The 22083-nt window shown below is 37.0% G+C and overlaps 1 long non-coding RNA gene across 6 annotated transcripts in view; it reads left to right on the top strand.

Moving 5' to 3' along the window:
* LOC147363453 (uncharacterized) overlaps positions 1 to 22083 on the top strand; it is a 271934-nt gene that overhangs the window by 191775 nt on the left and 58076 nt on the right. For 3 of the 6 annotated variants that reach the window (XR_015137168.1, XR_015137159.1, XR_015137169.1), the window contains one exon: positions 20298 to 20821. This is a non-coding gene — a long non-coding RNA (uncharacterized LOC147363453). Of the gene's footprint in view, positions 1 to 20294; positions 20822 to 22083 lie in introns of all 6 variants that reach the window. The other 3 variants (XR_015137166.1, XR_015137156.1, XR_015137158.1) reach the window with 1 other exon arrangement.

Genomic DNA, 22083 nt, shown 5'->3' with positions numbered 1-22083 from the left:
ACTCAATAGAATTAGAAAATTGCAATTTTAATCAAATTGCTGATCACTAAATCACTGATTCATTATTTTCTAAACTCTTTTTATTGAAGTATAGTTGATTTACAACATTGTAGTAGTTTCAGGTGTGCAATATAGTGATTTAAAATTTCCCATATAATTATACTCTATTTAAAGTTATTATACAATACTGGCTATATTCCCTCTGTTATATATCCTTGTTGCTTATTTATTTTATACATAATAGGTTATATTTCTTAAATCCCTATGTTTATAGGACTCTCCCTGCCTTCCTTCCCCACTGGTAACCACTAGTTTGTTCTTGTATATGTGAATCTATTTGTTGTTATATTCATTTTTTAAGATTCCACATATAAATGATAACATAGAGTATTTATCTTTCTCTGTCTTATTTTTTCACTATGCATGATACCCTCAAGGTCTATTCACATTGTCACAAATTGTAGACGTTAATTCTTTTTCATGGCTAAGTAATATTCTATTATATATATATACCACATCTTTTTTATCCATTCATCTGTTGGCCGACATTTAGGTTGTTTCCATTTCTTGGCTATTGTAAATAATGCTCTATGAACGTTGGGCATGTGTATCTTTTCAAATTAGCATTTAAAAATTTAAAGGATGTTTTCCCTAGAGTGGAATTGCTGTATCATATGGTAGTTCTAATTTTAGTTTTTGAGGAACCTCCATACTATTTTCCATGTATTTGGTTATCCAAATTTACATCCCCACCAACAGTGTACAGAGGTTTCCCTTTTCTCCACATCCTTTCTAACATTTGTTATGTGTGGTCTTTTTGATGATAGCCGTTCTGATAGGTGTAAGGTGATAGCTCATTGTCATTTTTTTCATCATGGTGCTGTCACTATTTTCAGATGGCATGGTACTATATATAGAAAATTCTAGTCTTCACCAAAAAAACTATTAGAATTAATAAGTGAATTCAGTTAAGTTGCAGGATGCAAGATTATACAAAATATGTTGATATTTTCAGAATATAAGATATACAAAAATATGTTGCTTTTCTATACACTAATAATGGACTATTAGAGAAAGTAAACAGTCTCATTTAAAATAACATCAAATGAAATGAAACACCTCGTAATAAACTTAATGAATGAGGTGAAAGATCTGTAATCTAAAAACTATAAAACATTGATAAGAAAATTAAGATGATACAAAGAAATTGAAAGATATCCCATGTTTGTGGATTGGAAAAAATAGTATGGACATTATTAAAATGTCCATACTACATAAAACAGTCTACCTATTTAATGCAATCCCTTATCAAAATACTGATTTTCCACAGACATTTTCCACAGAACTATAACAGATAATCCTAAAATTTATATAGAACCACAAAAGACCCTGAATTGCCAAAGCAATCCTAGGAAAAAGTAACAAAACTGGAGATATCATGGTCCTTAACCTCAAGCTATACTACAGAACTACAGTAACCAGAACAACATTTTATTGACACAAAAGCAGATGTATAGGCTAATGGAACAGAATAGATAGCCCAGGAATTAACGCAAGGACTTATGGTTAATTAATCTAAGACCAAGCAGGCAAAAATATACAATGGAAAAAAATATCTTCAATAAGTGGTGATGTGAAAACTGGACAGATATATGTAAAAGAATGAAATTAGAACATTTCTTCACACCATATAGAAAAATGAACTAAAAATGGATTAAAGACCTAAATGTAAGACTTGAAACCATAGAACTCCTTGAAGAGAACATGGGTAGAACATACTTTGAAATAAATTGTAGAAACATTTTTTTAGATCTGTCTCTAGAGGCAAAAGTAAAAATAAACAAATGAGACCTAAATAACCTGAAAGGTTTTTCACAGCAAAGGAAACCATCCACAAAATGAAAAGATAATTTACTGAATGGGAGAAAATATTTATAAGCCAATGATTGATAAGGGGTTAATATCTAAATTATATAAACAGCTTAATATAAAAATGTAATATAAAAAATAACTTAGTTAAAAAATGTTTAGAATACTTGAATAGATATTTTTCCAGGAAAGAAATACAGATGACCAATTGGTAAATAAAAATAGGCTCAACATCATTAGCCATCAAAGAAGTTTTCTAAACTTTTTTGTGTTGCATATAAAATTTCTTGTGAAATTCTTACATTATATCCATTTAAACATTTCACTACATACATTATTTTGGTGTGTGTTTTAGAAGTTAAATTTTGAAATATACTAGAACTTTAAGAACTCCATCTGTCTTTATAATCTGTCAAGTAGCAGATTGTATGATTAGCAATATTACTAAGAGACATATTTATAGATCATATTTTAAATCATCTAAATCAAAACACAACTGATGCATCATCTAGTCTAACCTCCACAATTTGACAATAAGAAAACTATGATCAAGAAAGACATGTGGGCAGAAAGTGACAATGAAGTACGTATTTATCAAGGTATCTCTTTGCCTTTTGCTGTATTTGATCTAATGTAGATTTCACACATTTGCATGATTCGTGTTTTTAAAGATGATTTCATCAGAAAATGTTAAAAATATAAACGTACAAATATGCTAATGTTGAGTAGTAATTCTCTGTACCTTAACACACAACTTTTCACCATGTTAACATTCTTATGTGAATCTTCCAGAAATGTATAGATGCTTGTGTCTGCATATATTTTGCATATTGCTCTATTATACCTTTTTACTTTGTGTCATCTTCATTAAAATGCAATTATCTGAATGGATATCTTATTATATATACTGTAGTAAACACTTAATCAGTATAGATATCTAGTCTTATTCATAGACTCTCATAACAATTAGTAATCTTTCACAAATGGTTTATATGATAGGTTAGATAAAATTAAGAAGTAAACTGATAAGATTATTGAAGAGATATTATGAACCAGATGAATGAATTCAAAGCCATTGGGTGAGGTAGTTGTAACTGTTGTATCCAGTAGTAGGATTCAATATGTCTTCAAGCAGCCAGATGAATGTCAGTTTTCATTGTCTGGGATTAGTGGGTGTCTGAGAGATGCATCACCGGCAGGACCTTGGAGAGCTCTATGGTGCGGTTCATTTGCTCCAGGCTGCAGTTAGGTTGATTTCACCCTTATGGAGTTAGACTCAATAGGTTTAAAGATATTCCAACCATTATTGGTATTACTGGACTATTGAAACAGGTAACAAATCTAGGAGTCTTAATATTTATGGGTTTCTCCAGAAATCACTCATTTTTAAAGAATTTAAGTACCTGTCAGTTTAGGGAGGTAGGGGGAGGCAGTCAAAATCAAGTAAATTTATTTAAAACCTTAAGACTGTGTGTGTATGTATAAAGTTTTTATTAGGTAGAATAATAAAACAGCAAATAACATACTAAATAGCAACTTGTATCTAGAGATTAAAAATAAAAGTAATATAAAATTCATTTTGCTCCTTGCTTCCTAGAAATTTTTGAATATTTCTCTTTTTTTGAGGTCAGAGGAGATAATTTAAATTCTTTTTGAACTCTGGGAAAAGTTTTGTATTATGAGACACTTGTATGTGTTTTAAAGTCCTTCTTTTTCTACTCCTACCTTGACTGTCACCTCTTTCCTCTTTAGTTCTCAAAAAGCACAGAATTTTTATTAGAGAAAGCTCTATGCCACCTTTTGAAAAATGTATTTCCACTTGGCACCAGAAATAATTCTTAATGTCTCCCTTTCCATTACAGACGTTTATATGTTTATACATTTATGATATATGCCATTGAAGATAGATTGATTGATTGATACAGATATGTAGCCAGAAAACATAGGAAACTTGAAACATATAGATGCCATTCGCTTTTACACACAACCTTTATTTGTGTGTGCTCAATGAATGACTTGCTCAGATTCCAGTTCACAAAACATTTAATGAAAATCTGTTCCACTAATCCCTAAGAATAACAGCAATTGTTAAGTTGCGAAAGCACAATTACATTTATTAAATACTTGTATGCCTGACACTGTGCAAGAGATACTCACTTTATTATATCCTTGTAGGACTGGACTTTGTTAAAGTGAAATGGAAACTATAGGAGAATTTTAAGGAGAAGAATACAATATATAGTGCTAATTGTATAAGCCATAGAATTAGACTCTAGGTTTGAAACCTGATAGTTTACTTTGTACCACTATTTGACCTTTACATAGTTTAGTTTCTGCATATGTAAAATTAAAATGGGATCTAATGATGATGTTTTGAGGGAAAAAGCAAAATACTTACTCCAGTGTTCTCACATATTGAGTTGTCAACAACAATTTAATATTAACATCCTAATATAAACTGTGGTGTTGGAGAAGACTCTTGAGAGTCCCTTGGACTGCAAGGAGATCCAACCAGTCCATTCTAAAGGAGATCAGTCCTGGGTGTTCTTTGGAAGGAATGATGCTAAAGCTGAAACTCCAGTACTTTGGCCACCTCATGCGAAGAGTTGACTCATTGGAAAAGACTCTGATGCTGGGAGGGATTGGGGGCAGGAGGAGAAGGGGACAACAGAGGTTGAGATGGCTGGATGGCATCACTGACTCGATGGACATGAGTCTGAGTGAACTCCGGGAGTTGGTGATGGACAGGGAGGCCTGGCGTGCTGTGATTCATGGGGTCACAAAGAGTAGGACATGACTGAGTGACTGAACTGAACTGAACTGAATATAATCTAAATTTTAATATATCATTCTGCCTTGTTAACCCACTCCAGTATTCTTGCCTGGAGAATCCCAGGAATGGGGGTGACTGGTGGGCTGCCGTCTATGGGGTTGCATAGAGTCTGACACGACTAAAGTGACTTAGCAGCAGCAGCAGCAGCTGCCTTGTTGAGAATGAATTATATGGGAAAAAGAGTAGAGCAGACAGATCAGTTCAGAAAAAGTTACAATAGCCCAACCATAGGTGATAGTGACCTGGAAGCATAATGAAAAGAAAAAGTGAACTGACTTAAAATATATCTTTGAAGTAGGGTTCATAGGATTTGCTAATAAATTAGACGTGGGTTGAGGAAATAACAGGGAGAGATCAACAAATTGACAAAAAAGCAGCCTATGGAGTGGGAGAAAATATTTGTAAACAGTATATCAAATAAGGGATCGATATTCAAAATTTTTAAAGAACTCATGCAACCTGTAGCAACCACCATCACAACTAAAAGCCTGATTGAAAAATAGGTAGAGTAAATGAATAGAAATTTTTCAAAGAAGACATCCACATGGCCAACAGTTGCATGAGAAAAATGCTCACCCACATTAATCACCACAGGATTGCAGATGAAAACCCCAATGAGATAATACTTCAAACCTGTAGGAATGGCTATCATCAAGAAGATAAGAGAGAACAAATGTTGACAAGAATTTGTAGAAAAGGGAATCTTGGTACACTGTTGTGTACCAAGGATTGTAAACTGGCTCAGTCATTAGGAAAGACAGTACAGAAATTTCTTCAAAACATTAAAAATAGAACCACCATGCAATCCAGCAATCCCACTTTTGGGTGTATACTCAAAGAAAATGAAAATAGGTTATTGAAGACAGGTTATGCATTCTCATCTTTATTGCAGCATTATTCACAATAGCTAAGACACGGAGACAGCCTGTCCCCTTCAACAAAGAAGTAGGCAAAGATATTTAAGGGAAAGCAAGTGCTACCTATACTGGTGATTTTTAAGGAATAATTGTTTTCTGGTGAAAAATATACTGATGAAAGATACACACACACACACACACACATATAAGTATATATGTATATATGTAAAAGGTATATATACATATATCAGTTCAGTTCAGTCGCTCAGTCATGTCCCACTCTTTGTGACTCCATGGACTGCAGCATACCAGGCTTCCCTGTCCATCACCAACTCCCGGAGCTTACTCAAACCCATGTCCATCGAGTTGTTGATGCCATCCAACCATCTCATCCTCTGTCGTCCCCTTCTCCTCCCACCTTCAGTCTTTCCCAGCATCAGGGTCTTTTCCAATGAGTCAGTTCTTTGCAGTAGGTGGCCAAAGTACTGGAGTTTCAGCTTCAGCATCAGTCCTTTAATGAACACCCAGGACTGATTTTCTTTAGGATGGATTGGTTGGATCTCCTTGCAGTCCAAGGGACTCTCAAGAGTCTTCTCCAACACCACAGTTCAAAAACATCAATTCTTCGGTGCTCAACTTTCTTCATAGTCCAACTCTCACATCCATACATGACTACTGGAAAAACCATAGCTTTGACTAGACAGACCTTTGTTGGTATACATACACACACACACACACACACACACACACACATATTCCTCCCTCCATTATTGCACAACTTTGATCCTCTTCACTTTAATTTTCATTGCACTTTAAAAATTCCAAAGTACTATATACTTTATTATGTGGATTGTTTATTGTCCGTCTCCATCTAGTATTATAGAATGTCAGCTCCTTGAGGGCAAGATTTTTTTCACTGATGTATCCTAATAATATAAAGTAGTACTTGACACACAGAGTAGGTGTTTAATAAGTATTTAATTCACTGGTGACTAAATATAGAAATGAAACATAGAGATCAAATTTGACTACTATATCTTTGGCTGCAGGAACTCTGAATGATGGTTTTATTTTTTTGCAAATAGGAGTCTGGTGATGAAACAAAACTCTCTGTTGGACATGCCAATAAGTATAATAACACCATCCAGAGATTTCAACTGCACAATTAATGTTTTACTAAACAAGAGCACTGAGAATGTTTAAGTTAAAAAAAAAGCTCAGAAGTCACCTTTTAAAGTTTATATCACCTTGTCTACCTACAGATTTTTTGGCGGTAGGATGAGAAAAGTGGTAAGGCTTTCTTAATAGTCAAAATAAATATTTTTATAATTTTTAAAAATGTGCCTTTAAGAAAAGCTCAGCAAGAATCATTTATATTAGCTTACTACTGCTGCTGCTGCTGCTGCTGCTAAGTCGCTTCAGTCGTGTCCAACTCTGTGAGACCCCGTAGACGGCAGCCCACCAGGCTCCCCCATCCCTGGGATTCTCCCAGCAAGAACACTGGAGTGGGTTGCCATTTCCTTCTCTAATGCAGGAAAATGAAAAGTGAAAGGGAAGTCGCTCAGTCATGTCTGACTCTTAGCGACCCCATGGACTACAGCCTACCAGGCTCCTCCATCCATGGGGTTTTCCAGGCAAGAGTACTGGAGTGGGGTGCCATTGCCTTCTCCATAGCATACTATTATCTAACCATAATTATTTTTTCACAGAAGTCATTATCTTATGATTTAGGTAACTATTTTATGAATGTTCAAAGAAAAAGAAATGTACCACAAGAAAAAGAAGTCTTATCTTTGGTTTTTTTAAGGAGTGTGACAATAGTGAGATCAAGGCAAAAAATTTTTAGAAAAGGTTTACTTCCATTCTTAAAGGCAACATTCATAATCTGATGTTATATATTTTTTTATAGTGGAAAGCTGATATGCTTTCTTCCTGGAATATGACATTCAAAATTAGGATATGAAAATTATACTTATTTGAATGCTAATATCCTAATTGTTGTGCTAAGAACTTTTAGAATGTATAATTTGAATTCATCATAATTACTCAAGTAGTTATTTTTATTTTTCCTATTTTATGAGTAAGAGAACTGTGTCTCAAAGACAAGCTCTTAATGGAGCTAAGACTAGTAACAGAGATTCAAACCAAGGTCTATTGGAACCTAAGACTTGAAGTTTTCTTTACCAATCTTATAAATCTATGTTTGTGTTATTGTTCAGTTGCTAAATCATGTCCAACTCTTTGCTACCTCATGGACTGCAGCATCCCAGGCTTCCCTTTCCATCACTATCTCCTGGAGTTTGCTCAAACTCATGTCCATTGAGTCAATGATGCCATCCAACCATCTCATCCTCTGTCACCTCCTTTTCCTCTTGTCCTCAATTTTTCCTAGCATCAGGGTCTTTTCCATTGAGTTGGCTCTTTGCCTCAGGTGGCCAAAGAATTGGAGCTTCAACATCAGTCCTTCCAATGAATATTCAGGGTTGATTTCCTTTAGAATCAACTGGTTTGATCTCCTTGCTGTCCAAGGGGCTCTCAAGAGTCATCTCAAGCACCACAGTTCAAAAGCACAGTGTTTGTGTTAGAACCTACACTGTGAGAACCTCCATCCTGAGAAGTGACCTTTGCAGGGGGAGTGACCTGCAAGGAGAATATTTTGTGGTTTTGAGAAACAGCAAAGTATAACAAAGAAATGAGAGTGATCTGAACTTGGTGATGAGCCAGATTACTGAGTTTATTGTAGGTACTTTGCAAACAATGTAAGAATGAGCATGTTAAAAAAAAAAAAAAAAGAATGAGCATGTTAGATTTTTGGGGGAAACCTCTGAAGATTTCTGAGAAGAGAAAAGCATGTTAAAAAGAGTACTCTGCATTTTATGTGCAGAATGGTCAGCAGTGGAGCTATATAAGCTGGAAGACCAGTCAGGAAGCTATTTTAGTCCAGACAAAAGAAGATGGCAACTTATACTACTGGTGGAGGTGATGAAAAGTATACCTCGAAAGTATACTAGTTATACTTCAAAACAAGTTTACTTTTATACTTCTAGTTATACTTCAAAAGAAGAGTTGAAACGATCTGCTGAAATATTACAGTGGAAGGTGAGAGGAGAGGAAGGTTGAACTGAGAATGGCTCCAAGACTGGGGATTCATGAGACATGAGTGAATAGTAATATATTTTAAAAACTTGTAGAGATTCAAGGAGAGGTGTGATTATGAATAACAAATAACAAAGAAAAAAACACTTTGAATTTTAAATCAGGTTCTGTCATTTACAAGAACAGCATCACAGGACAGTAGAAGGTACACTAGCTGGTGGTTGGGAACCACTGCATCCTAGTTCTTCAGTTCAGGTCAGTCACTCAGTCGTGTCCGACTCTTTGCGACCCCATGAATCGCAGCACACCAGGCCTCCCTGTCCATCACCAACTCCCGGAGTTCACTCAGACTCACTTCAGTCGAGTCAGTGATGCCATCCAGCCTTCTCATCCTCTGTCATCCCCTTCTCCTCCTGCCCCCAATCCCTCCCAGCATCAGAGTCTTTTCCAATGAGTCAACTCTTCGCATGAGGTGGCCAAAGTACTGGAGTTTCAGCTTTAGCATCAGTCCTTCCAAGGAAATCCCAGGGCTGATCTCTTTCAGAATGGACTGGTTGGATCTCCTTGCAGTCCAAGGGACTCTCAAGAATCTTCTCCAACACCACAGTTCAAAAGCATCAATTCTTCGGCGCTCAGCTTTCTTCACAGTCCAACTCTCACATCCATACATGACCACTGGAAAAACCATAGCCTTGACTAGACGGACCTTTGTTGGTAAAGTAATGTCTCTGCTTTTCAATATGCTGTCTAGGTTGGTCATAACTTTTCTTCCAAGGAGTAAGCGTCTTTTAATTTCCTAGTTCTTAGCTCACCCAAATTACCACCTTTCTCTTAAAACTGATTTGTTCCAAGACCTGCCTTTTGATTTTGGGGGAAGAGAAGCCTCTTGAGAACATGCAGGAAAGATGTGATATCCTGATGATGCTCAGCATAGATGGGAAAAGTGGAACTAACACATTAACTAATTTCAGAGTCTTTAAAAGGAATGCTGATAAGGTGTCTTTGCAAGAGGGTTAAACGTTTAAAAACAAGCAAAATTGGCAGCATTTAAATCACTGCAGATGGTGACTGCAGCCATGAAATTAAAAGATGCTTGCTCCTTGGAAGAAAAGCTATGACCAACCTAGACAGCATATTAAAAACCAGAGACATTACTTTACAAACAAAGGTCCATCTAGTTAAAGCTATAATTTTTCCAGTAGTCATGTATGGATGTGAGAGTTGGACTATAAAGAAGACTGAATGCTGCAGAATTGATGCTTGTGAACTGTGGTGTTGAAGACTCTTGAGAGTCCCTTGGACTGCAAGGAGGTCCAACCTGTCCATCCTAAAGGAAATCAGCCCTGAGTATTCATTGGAAGAACTGATGCTGAAACTCCAATACTTTGGCCACCTGATGTGAAGAACCGAGTCATTAGAAAAGACCCTGATGTTGGGAAAGAATGAAGGTGGGAGGAGAAGGGGATGACAGAGGATGAGATGGTTGGATGGCATCAGTGACACAACGGACATGAGTTTGAGTAGGCTCTAGGAGTTGGTGATGGACAGGAAAGTCTGGTATGCTGCAGTCCATGGGGTCGTAAAGAGTTGGACACAACCGAGCAACCAACTGAACTCAACAAGAAAATATTTAGAGCATTATATTGAATATTTTTTAAAAGGAAGATCTATGAAACAAACATTCATGTTTGTTTGAAGGAGTACAACAGTAAAATTCACTTCAATTTTGAACTTTTAAATTGCATGATCTATTGATTAGAAAGACTGTATCCCCAAAACACACTACACATAGAGACTTTTAAAATACTTCCAAATTTTATCATTATGAACTTTTTGCTAAGTGGACATTAAAATTTTTCTGTATATTTCAATATTTCCATATATCAATATATTCTTTGTGGGAGGCCATGAGACAGTAATAAATAAATGTGGGTGTGTGAATCTGTGGCTCAAGGCAATAGGTAATATGGTGAACCCTGAGTTCTGCTATGCTCTTGTTCCTAATCATTCACATCATAGGTCATGAGGGGGAATTCTGTCCTTCTGACCTGGTGGATTTCACATTCAGGGTCAGAAGAATGGCCCACTGCACTGCAGACACATCTCCACGAGCAATCAAGAGCAATGATGCTAGGGCTGTATCCATACACTCTTTCCTTGAACTGAATCCAGACCAGCCCCTAAGGTCTCCCCAAGTTCATCTTTTCTGAAAAAGAAAAGATGTTTTTCAAAATACTCTCAAAAGTTATACCTGCTGCTGCTGCTGCTGCTAAGTCGCTTCAGTCATGTCCGACTCTGTGTGACCCCACAGACGGCAGCCCAGGAGGCTCCTCTGTCCCTGGGATTCTCCAGGAAAGAATACTGGAGTGGGTTGCCATTTCCTTTTCCAAGTTACACCTGCAGATTATATAAATAATCACTAATGTTATCTCTGAAACTTTCATAGTTTTATTTTTTAGTTTTTACATATTTTAACATCTCAGGTACTCCAATTTTGGTGTATAGTATAAATAACCTGTTTTCTTTAATGAATAGACAATCATCTAATGTAGTTTATCTAAAATTGATTCTTTTGCCTTTTATGTGAAATAATTTAAATTCTAAATCTATATTCATTCTTGAAAATATTGGGGATTTTATATTCTATCTCAATGATTCACCTGTTTATTACATCTGTGCCATAAAGTTTTGATTGTTACAGTTTTAATATATGTTAGGACAAAAATAAACTTTTAAAGATATTTTAAGTCCTGTAAGGACATTTATTGAACCTTTTATTGTAGAAAGAATCTTTTTAGCAAGAGGTTATTAGAAACTCCTGTTGTTTTCTTTTCTTGGTTGTATATTTATTTTTAATAAACCAAAGTTGGTAGAAAAATGTGAATTACTTTGGTTAATTCCTATTAGAATATTCTTCAGGCATATAAATAAGTAATTTTAAAATATGTTAATTTAGGTTAAAATGCTTTGTCTCCTGATGCATCTAAGGTACTTTTATTATTTGTGATTTATTGAATCATGCCCCATAACTGGATTAATGAAAACAACATTTATCAGTGGTGTTTTCTGCTTTGCAAATTTTTAGCTTAACTTCCTTTTCATCTTATATAAATCTAGATGTAGAAGCAAATATGTAGCACAAAAATTGAGGGAATACATTTTTGCAATTAGCTTTTGGTAATAATTTGATCAATTACAACATAAGTCTAAAATCTACTGACTAGAAATACGTACAAGATCTGCTTTATTATAGAAAGAAATATGTACTTATTACCAATTAGCCTATAGGTAGTTTGCAAGTGCCTAATGAAGACATTTTATTTCTTGGGTGCTAGAGAATAAGATACAGCAAGGTTTAAATTTTTATTCTTTATTATATTGGACAACTTTGTTAATTCCTCAGCCTAATTTTGGTCATCCATGAAATGAGGATACATATCTGCAACCTATGTAGTTATGTCATTGTTGTTTTGTTGCTAAGTTGTGTCTGACTCTGAGATCCCATAGACTACAGCATGTCAAGCTTCCCCTGTCATTCACTATCTCCTGGAGTTTGTTCAAACTCATGTCCATTGAGATGGTGAGGCCATCCAACCATCTCATCCTGTGTCGCCTCCTTCTTGACCTGCCCTCAGTCTTTCCCAGCATCATGGTCTTTTCTAGTGAGTCAGCTGTTCACATCAGATGGTCAAAGTATTGGAGCTTCAGCATCAGTCCTTCCAATGAATATTCAACATTGATTTCCTTTAGGATTGACTGGCTTGATCACTGTGCTGTCTGAGGGACTCTCAAGAGTCTTCTCTGGCACCACATTGCAAAAGCATCAATTCTTCTGTGCTCAGCCTTCTTTATGGTCCAATTCTCATATCCATATATGACTACTGGAAAAAACACAGCTTTGACTATATGGACCTTTGTCAGCAAAGTGATATCTCTGCTTTTTACTATGCTGTCTAGGTTTGTCATAACTTTCCTTCCAAAGTGCAAGCATCTTCTAATTTTATGGCTGCAGTCTCCATCCACAGTGATTTTTGAGTCAAAGAAAATAAAATCTGTCACTATTTTCACTTTTTCCTGATCTATTTGCCACTTTTTCCTGTTAGATGGGACCCGATTTCATGATCTTAGTTTTTTTAATGTTGTTTTAAGCCAGTGTTTTCATTTTCCTCTTTCACCCTCATCAAGAGGCTCTTTAGTTCCTCTTTGCTTTCTGCCCTTTGAGTGGTATCATCTGCATATCTGAGGCTGTTAGTATTTCTCCCAACAATGTTGATTCCAGGTTGTTATTCATCCAGTCTGGCATTTTGCATGATGTGTTCTGCATGTAAATTAAATGAGCAGGGCAGACAATACAGCCTTGATGTACTCCTTTGGAACCCAATTGGGAACCGATCCATTATGTCTGGTTCTAACTGTTGCTTCTTGACCTGCATAGACGTTTCTTAGGACACAGGTAAGGTGGTCTGTTGGAGAAGGCAATGGCAACCCACTCCAGTACTGTTGCCTGGAAAATCCCATGGACAGAGGAGCCTGGTAGGCTGCAGTCCATGGGGTCTCGAAGACTCAGACATGACTGAGCGACTTCACTTTCACTTTTCACTTTCGTGCATTGGAGAAGGAAATGGCAACCCACTCCAGTGTTCTTGCCTGGAGAATCCCAGGGATGGGGGAGCCTGGTGGGCTGCCGTCTATGGGGTCTCACAGAGTCAGACATGACTGAAGCAACTTAGCAGCAGCAGCAGCAGCAAGGTGGTCTGTTATTCCTGCCTCTTTAAGAATTTTCCAGTTTGTTGTGATCCACAAAGTCAAAGGCTTTTGTGTAGTCAATGAAGAAGAAGTAGATGTTTTTCTGGAATTCCCTTGCTTTTTCTGTGATCCAATGGGTGTTGGCAGTTTGACCTCTGATTCCTTTGTCTTTTCTAAATCCAGCTTGTACTCGTTTAATGTACTGTTGAAGCCTATCTTAAAGGATTTTGAGCCATTATCTTGCTAGCATATGAAATGAGTGCAATTGTGCAGTAGTTTGAATTCTTTGGCATTGCTCTTCTTTGGTATTAGAATGAAAACTGACCTTTTCCAGTTCTGTGACCACTGCTGAATTTTCCAAATTTGCTGACATATTGAGTGCAGCAATTTAACAGCATCATCTTTTAGGATTTGAAATAGCTCAGCTGGAATTACATCACCTCCACTAGTCTTATTCATAGTAATGCTTTCTAAGGCCTGCTTGACTTTGCACTCCAGGATGTCTGGCTCTAGGTGAATGACCACACCATCATGATTATCCGGGTCATTAAGACCTTTTTTATATAGTTCTTCTGTATATTCTTGACACTTCTTAATCTTTTCTGCTTCTGTTAGGTCCTTGTCATCTCTGTCCTTTATTGTGCCCATCTTTGCATGAAATATTCCCTTGATATCTTGAATTTTCTTGAAGAGATCTCTAGCCTTTCCCCCTCTATTGTTTTCCTCTATTTCTTTGTACTGCTCACTGTAGAAAGCTTTCTTATCTCTCCTCGTTATACTCTGGAACTCTGCATTTAGTTGGGTATATCTTTCTGTGGGGTATATCTTTAGTTGGGGTTTCCGTGGTGGCTCAGATGGTAAAGCATCTGCTCACAATGCGGGAGACCCAAGTTCGAACCCTGGGTTAAGATCACCTGGAGAAGGAAATAGCAACCCACTCCAGTATTCTTGCCTGAAAAATTCCATGGACAGAAGGGCCTGGTGGGCCACAGTCATGAGGTCGCAAAAAGTCAGACGTGACTGAGAGACTTCACTTTCTTTTCTTCTTTCCCTTTCTCCATTGCCTTTCACTTCTCTTCTTTTCTCAGCTATTTGTAAGGCCTCCTCAGACAACCACTTTGCCTTCTTGCATTTGTTTTTGGGGGGATCATTTTGGTCATCACCACCTGTACCATGTTACAAACCTCAGTCCATAATTCTTCAGGCAATCTACCAAATCGAATCCCTTAAATCTATTTGTCACCTCCACTGTATAATCATAAGAAATTTCATTTTGGTTCTACTTGGATGGTATAGTGGTTTTCCCTAGTTTCTTCAATTTACATCTGAATTTTGCATTAAGGAGCTAATTATCTGAACCACAGTCAGCTCCAGGTCTTGTTTTTGCTGACTGTATAACTATGTACAGTTATAATGAAGATTAAAGGAGAAAATGTAAGTGAAAGGATGCATTCCATAATAGAGTCTCATCACTTATAAATTAGATCTCTTCACACACTGTCTCACTCTTCCCAGTGATACATACCAGAAGAAGTTACAGTCTTTTTTGCAGTTCCCTCTAAGATAGTGCAAGTTACTGGGTGACTAGCCTTAGAGAATGCAGATGAATCTTTCAGGGCACAGGTTTTGACTGGCCCTATAAAATGCTGTATAGTGGTATGTAGTGGAAAAAGTGCCTTCCATTTCCCTCCATATTCCACAATGTCTGTGCCCTTACAAAGCACAATCTCTTCTTCCCTACTCAGGCAGCAACTGGTGAGCCCTCTTCTCCCTCCCACTCTGATCTAATGAGTGTTTTATTGCAAAGTGTTGAAAATAGACTGTCTCTAATTGTCTGTCATATGGATATGCTAGTAAGGAACAAGTTGTTATGTTACTCTGTCTTCAACTGATGCCTGTTATTCCCAGTGGGCTGCAGTTTTCTCATTATTGGAATGATATGAATACATAGTTGGGGGAGTATAGGCTCTAAATACTAGGCTGAGAAATTTTGGAGGACAGAGCTCTCACCTTTTGTAAATCAACTATATTTCAATAGAATAAATTAAAAAAAAACATAAAGTCACATGGTTGGAAATCACTCAAAGAACTTTCTTTTATAAAGAAAAAAGTGGCTTGCTGAACCACTCCCAAATCCATCGTCTAAGAAGCATGATGTGAGCTCCATCTCACAACCCTCAGAATGTGCTTCCCCCACCATTATTTCCATTATGAATTTCCAGTTTTAATTTGTTTTCTCACATCAACATCTTAGAAATCCCAGCCTTGCTGTTTTTTTGCCGTTAAGCTTATATTGATGCAATCTGCCTGTTCTTTTATGTGGCAATAAAATCACCACATTTAGATTGCTATTAATTCATTATAAAAGTTGAGGAGTGCCAAGGAGAACACTCTTGTCTCATTTAGTATGTGGTTTGAGCCAAGGAATTTCTTGAATGTTTCTAGAGCAACATATTGCTCAAGGAAAGAGGCATTGATGTAACTCTTGCCTCATACCATTGAGTTACTGCCTTGTTAAAATTGTTGATTATTTGAAATTAGGTTCAAGTTCACAAAGACATTATTGTTATTCCTTTTAGAAAACTTCTTTGCAAGTAAAGACTACCCAAAGATAAGAAAATTGAAATTTATTAAGAAAGATAATTTGTGAACTTGTCAGATTGATTCTTAAAATATTATACTGAAATAATTCATCTACTGTATAGGTATCTTTGAATCAAAAATCATTTTTTTTGGACTTGTAAGTCATTTCAGTGCATTGAAAAAAATCAACAGTTTTGAAATTTTTACAAGCAAATAACCATTTATTTTAAGTGAGTGAAAGTCACTCAGTCATGTCCCACTCTTTATGACACCATGGACTATTAACCCACCAGGATCCTCTGCCCCTGGAATTTTCCAGGCAAGAATACTGGAATGGGTTGCCATTCGTTTCTTGAGGGCATCTTCCTGACCCAGGCATCGAATGTGGGTCTTCTGCATTGCAGGTAGATTCTTTACTTTCTGAGCCACCAGGGAAGCTGGTAAAAGATATTTAAAATGTAAGATTATCTGAAAATAAGATATTAATTAAAGTTATTAAGGTGAAAATGTATCTGATTTAAAAGTAAAAGAGGTTGATTTTGACTTGTATTAAATAATCACATATTATATTAAGTATTAGAGTTATGGTATTATACAGTGAAGTTATTCAGGAAAGCTTTTACATAAATGTGAGCATTTTCAACTTAAATGATTGATGTACAACAGTTATGACGAGAGCTTGCTTGTGTGATTTTTATGTGCCTGCATCGTTAAGTTTGTCATGTATTTCACTCTATTTTTCATTAAATGTGTACATTATTTCCCATGTGAGAAAAATCTGTGGTCTATTAATTCTCTCCTTCATTTTTTTTAAATACAGAAGATGGTTTAAAAAATAAAATACACAATTTTCTCTTTTTTTAAAATTTTTTAAATTTTATTTTATTTTTAAACTTTACATAATTGTATTAGCTTTGCCAAATATCAAAATGAATCCGCCACAGGTATACATGCGTTCCCCATCCTGAACCCTCCTCCCTCCTCCCTCCCCATACCATCCCTCTGGGTCATCCCAGTGCACTAGCCCCAAGCATCCAGTATCGTGCATCGAACCTGGACTGGCGACTTGTTTCTTACATGATATTTTACATGTTTCAATTTTCTTAAATAATTTTCCTAAAACTTTTCTGCTTTTAATTTAAAGGAAGTATATGGGTGAAGAAATCAGTTATGAGAACATTTTTGAAATTAATAAACATGGTTTATGCCAAGTCTGTGGTTCTTTACTACACATAGAATTATAAAAACAAGTTCAAGATTAAAAAAAGTATTATTAATATTATTTTTGTTTTTATAAATAGGTTACTCTGGAGTAAGCCAGATTTATTGAAGATTTTAAAATCTTTTAATAATTTATTTTCATTTATTTATGCATTTTAAAATTTCATTTTTATTGTGATAATTAACATATAGTATTATGTAGTTTCAGGTGTACAACAGTGATTTTATATTTTTATTTATTATGAGATGATCACCACAATGAGTCTAGTTACCATCTGTTCAGTTCAGTTCAGTCGCTCAGTCGTGTCCGACTCTTTGCGACCCCATGAATCGCAGCACGCCAGGCCTCCCTGTCCATCACTAACTCTGGGAGTTCATTCAGACTCACATCCATCGAGTCAGTGATGCCATCCAGCCATCTCATCCTCTGTTGTCCCCTTCTCCTCCTGCCCCCAATCCCTCCCAGCATCAGAGTCTTTTCCAATGAGTCAACTCTTCGCATGAGGTGGCCAAAGTACTGGAGTTTCAGCTTTAGCATCATTCCTTCCAAAGAAATCCCAGGGCTGATCTCCTTCAGAATGGACTGGTTGGATCTCCTTGCAGTCCAAGGGACTCTCAAGAGTCTTCTCCAACACCACAGTTCAAAAGCATCAATTCTTCAGTGCTCAGCCTTCTTCATAGTCCAACTCTCACATCCATACATGACCACAGGAAAAACCATAGCCTTGACTAGACGAACCTTTGTTGGCAAAGTAATGTCTCTGCTTTTGAATATGCTATCTAGGTTGGTCATAACTTTCCTTCCAAGGAGTAAGTGTCTTTTAATTTCATGGCTGCAGTCGCCATCTGCAGTGATTTGGGAGCCCAAAAAAACAAAGTCTGACACTGTTTCCACTGTTTCCCCATCTATTTCCCATGAAGTGATGGGACCAGATGTCATGATCTTCGTTTTCTGAATGTTGAGCTTTAAGCCAACTTTTTCACTCTCCACTTTCACTTTCATCAAGAGGCTTTTGAGTTCCTCTTCACTTTCTGCCATAAGGGTGGTGTCATCTACACCATCTTTTACCATGTAATATTGTTTCAATATTACTGACTATATTCCCTGTGTGTACAATACATTCCCGTTACTTATTTTATAACTGGAAATTTGTACCTCTTAATACTCTTCACCTGTTTTGTCCATCTTCCCACCCTCCTCCTTCCCGGCAGCCACCAGTTTGTTCTCTGTATCTATGTTTTGGTTTATGGTTTTTGTTGCTAGTTGTGGTTTGTGGTTTCAGTGTATAAATTAAATCATACAATGTTTTTGTTTCTAGGAGAAACCTTGCTCACTGTTGGTAAGGAATGTAAATTGCTGCAGCCGCTATGGAATCCATTATAGAGTTTCCCTAAAAATCTAAAACTAAAATTTCCATATGATCCAGGAGTTTCACTTCTGGGCTATTTATCCAAAGGAACTGAAAATGCTAAATGAAAACATACATGTATGCTTACTTTCATAACAGCACTATTTACAGTAGCTGAGGTATGGAAGCAAGCTAAGTGCCTGTCAATAGACGAATGGGTACCGAAGATGTGGTATATATACACACTAAAGCAGCACTGCATGCTGAGTCCCTTCAGTCGTGTCTGACTCTGTGCGACCCTATGGACAGCAGCCCTCCAGGCTCCACTGTCCACAGGATTCTCCAGGCAAGAATATTGGAGTAGGCTGCCATTTTCCTTCTCAGCCATAGAAGAAAAGAATAAGAAACTTGCCATTTGTAGCAGCATAGATGGACCTGGCGGGTATTATGCTAAATGAAATCAATCAGACAACAGTATTTTCTTATTTCTAACCGCGGCCTGTTCTTTTGCAATTTGTAGCTGCTGTTCTTTAGTTGCTAAGTCATATCTGACTGTTTTGCAGCCCCACGGACTGTAGCCCACTAGGCTTCTCTGTCCATGAGATTTCCCAGGCAAGAATACCAGAGTGAGTTGCCATTTCCTTCTCCAGGGGATCTTTCTGACCCAACGATCCAACAACCCATGTCACCTGCATTGGCAGGCCAGTTTATCACTGGGCCACCAGAGAAGCCCTCTTTCCCACTTAGAGAAGACCTTTTAACTTTTCTTTTATGGCTGATTTAGTGGTGATGAACTCTTTTAGCTTTGCTTGTTTGGGAAACTCTCTCTCCTAACTTTTCTGAATGGCAATCTTGCTGTAAAGAGCATTCTAGGTTGTAGTTTTTTGTTTTTTTGTTTTTTTTTTTCTTTTCAGCACTTTAAAATACCCTGTCACTCTGTTCTGGCCTATAAAATTTGTGTTGCAAAATCTAATAATAGTCTTGTGGGGTTCCCTTTGTATATGATTTTTTTTTCTTGCTGCCTTTAAGATTCTGTCTTTATTTTTTTTACCTTTTGATTATGTCTTGGTGTGCTTCTCTTTGTTGATCTTATTTGAAACTCTCTTTGCTTTCTGTGCCTGGATGAGTTTCCCCAGGTTACAGAAGTTTTCTTTAAATAAGTTTTCTGTCCCTTTATGTCTCCTCTCTCCTGACCCCTTATAATGAGAATATTGGTATGCTTGATGTTTCCCTGGAGATCCCTTGATTTTTCTCATTTAATGTATACCTGTGGCGGATTCATTTTGATATTTGGCAAAAAATTATGTAAAGTTTAAAAATAAAATAAAATTTTAAAAAAAGAAAAAAAAATAAAAGCAACTTTTTCTTCTTTTTGGTTTTCTGATTGGGTGATTTCCACTATTCTATCTTTCAAATTTGTTATCCATTCTTCTGTTATCATCTAACCTGCTGTTGATTCCCTCTATTAGACATTAAAAAACTTTTTTTAGTCATTGTATTCTTAAGCTCAGATTGGTTCCTACTTATATTTTCCAAGTCTTTGTTGAAGTTCTCACTGAGTTCCTTCCTTCTCCAGAGATCAGTGATCATCCTTATAGCCACTTCTTTGAACTTTTAATTAGGTAAATATTTCATCTCTGTTTAACTGGAAATTTTTTCTGGGTTTTATTTTGTTCTTTCATTTGGAACATATTCCTATGTCCTTATTTTCTTTGACTTTTGGTTTCTGTTTCTATTAAGCAGGTGAAACCACTACCTTTTTTGATCTTGAAGACTGGACCTTGTGAAGATTACTTCCACCTGCACAATCGGCAGGCTGGCTGGAGCTGGAGCGTCTGTGCTGCTGCTGCTGCGTCGCGTCATTCATGTCCGACTCTGTGCGACCCCATAGACGGAAGCCCACCAGGCTCCCCCATCCCTGGGATTCTCCAGGCAAGAACACTGGAGTGGGTTGCTATTTCCTTCTCCAATGCATGAAAATGAAAAGTGAAAGTGAAGTCGCCCAGTCATATCCGACTCTTAGTGACCCCAGGGACTGCAGCCCACCAGGCTCCTCCGTCCATGGGATTTTCCAGGCAGGAGTACTGAAGTGGGGTGCTATTGCCTTCTCTGGGAGCGTCTGTGAACTGGAAGCAATTTCTGGGGAGGTGCTGCACTGGAAACCACTTTGATGGGGCCGCTGGAATTGGGAGATTCAATGCAGTTTACTGCTACATGCAACCCGGGAGAGTTCCAGCAGTTTCCTGATGGTGCTCAGAAGCTCTAAGGTTAGTAGATAAATTTCCTTACAATATAGTGAAGAGTCTTTTTTAAACTGCTGTTTTCTCACTGTATCCCAACGTGGGTGAATCCGTGCTATACTGCAGGTTGCTGCATCATGGATACATGTATACCCTTTCTCTGTCTTTCCTGTTTTTATTTGGCCTTTCTCTGTGTGACTTCCCTTTCACTTTTCACTTTCATGCATTGGAGAAGGAAATGGCAACCCACTCCAGTGTTCTTGCCTGGTGAATCCCAGGGACAGAGGAGCCTGGTGGGCTGCTGTCTATGGGGTCGCACAGAGTCGGACATGACTGAAGCGACTTAGCAGCAGCAGCAGCAGCTGTTCAGCAGCTGTTCAGTCAGCCCTCAGGTCTTCTTCAGGAAGAACGGCTGTATTTGTAGGTGTAGTTTCAGTGTGTCCAGGGGAGAAGGTGAGCTCAAGGTCTTCCTTCACCACCATCTTGGATCACTCTTTCTACAAAGTCTTTATTTCTTAGAAGACAAATTATCAATGTATTAATTAAAAATTTGTAAGGCCTTTATATTTTAAACATATACCTTACATATGAAAATATGGACATAAAATGTTTAAATCAGTATCATTTTGCTTCTACAAAATATTATATATCCATAATGACCATAGTTAGAACTAAGGTTCCTATAAATTAACTGAAAATTTATTTATAATGAGAATATGTTAAAACAAAATAAGAAAGCAAAATTTGTATACTTTTTTTATCACATTGATTGAATGGGTAGGGATAACCTTCTCCCTCACAATAAACTTCATATTTAAATGTTATCACCAAAGTAGAATGTAATCTAGCATGTCTGGTTCATTTTAAGTCATGTTTTAACATACAACTGGATACAAGAATGATAATATATAGTTCTATTTTCTCCTGTGATTCCTATGAAAAATTCAAATATCCCATTAAAAGGAACTTAAGGGCAAGCAAGGTGACTTGAAGGTGTTGGCAGAGGTGGAATAAATAGAGGAAAACAAAGAAAGTGGAAACAGGACTCTCACGATGAGATGGAGATAATTTATTCAAAAGCACTTCCAATATAATTACAGTGGACTGTGTGGCTAGAAGCTCTATCTCATGGTCATGGATCACAAACAAAAATGTTCTCTTTTGGTCTCTTCTTTGGTGGGATTAGAGGAACATTTAAGTGTTGTCTGTATTGTGACCTCTTGAGCTGAGAAGAAGCTGGCAACAATACCATGTTATGTTGCAATCTAGGCCCTCCAGAATTAAAGCAA

Source organism: Bos grunniens, chromosome 11 (genome assembly GCF_055505025.1).
Source record: "Bos grunniens cultivar Pamir isolate PY7600 chromosome 11, Bosgru_T2T1.0, whole genome shotgun sequence".
In the NCBI taxonomy this organism is placed as follows: domain Eukaryota; kingdom Metazoa; phylum Chordata; class Mammalia; order Artiodactyla; family Bovidae; genus Bos; species Bos grunniens.
This window is presented reverse-complemented; position numbering and strand designations above follow the sequence as displayed.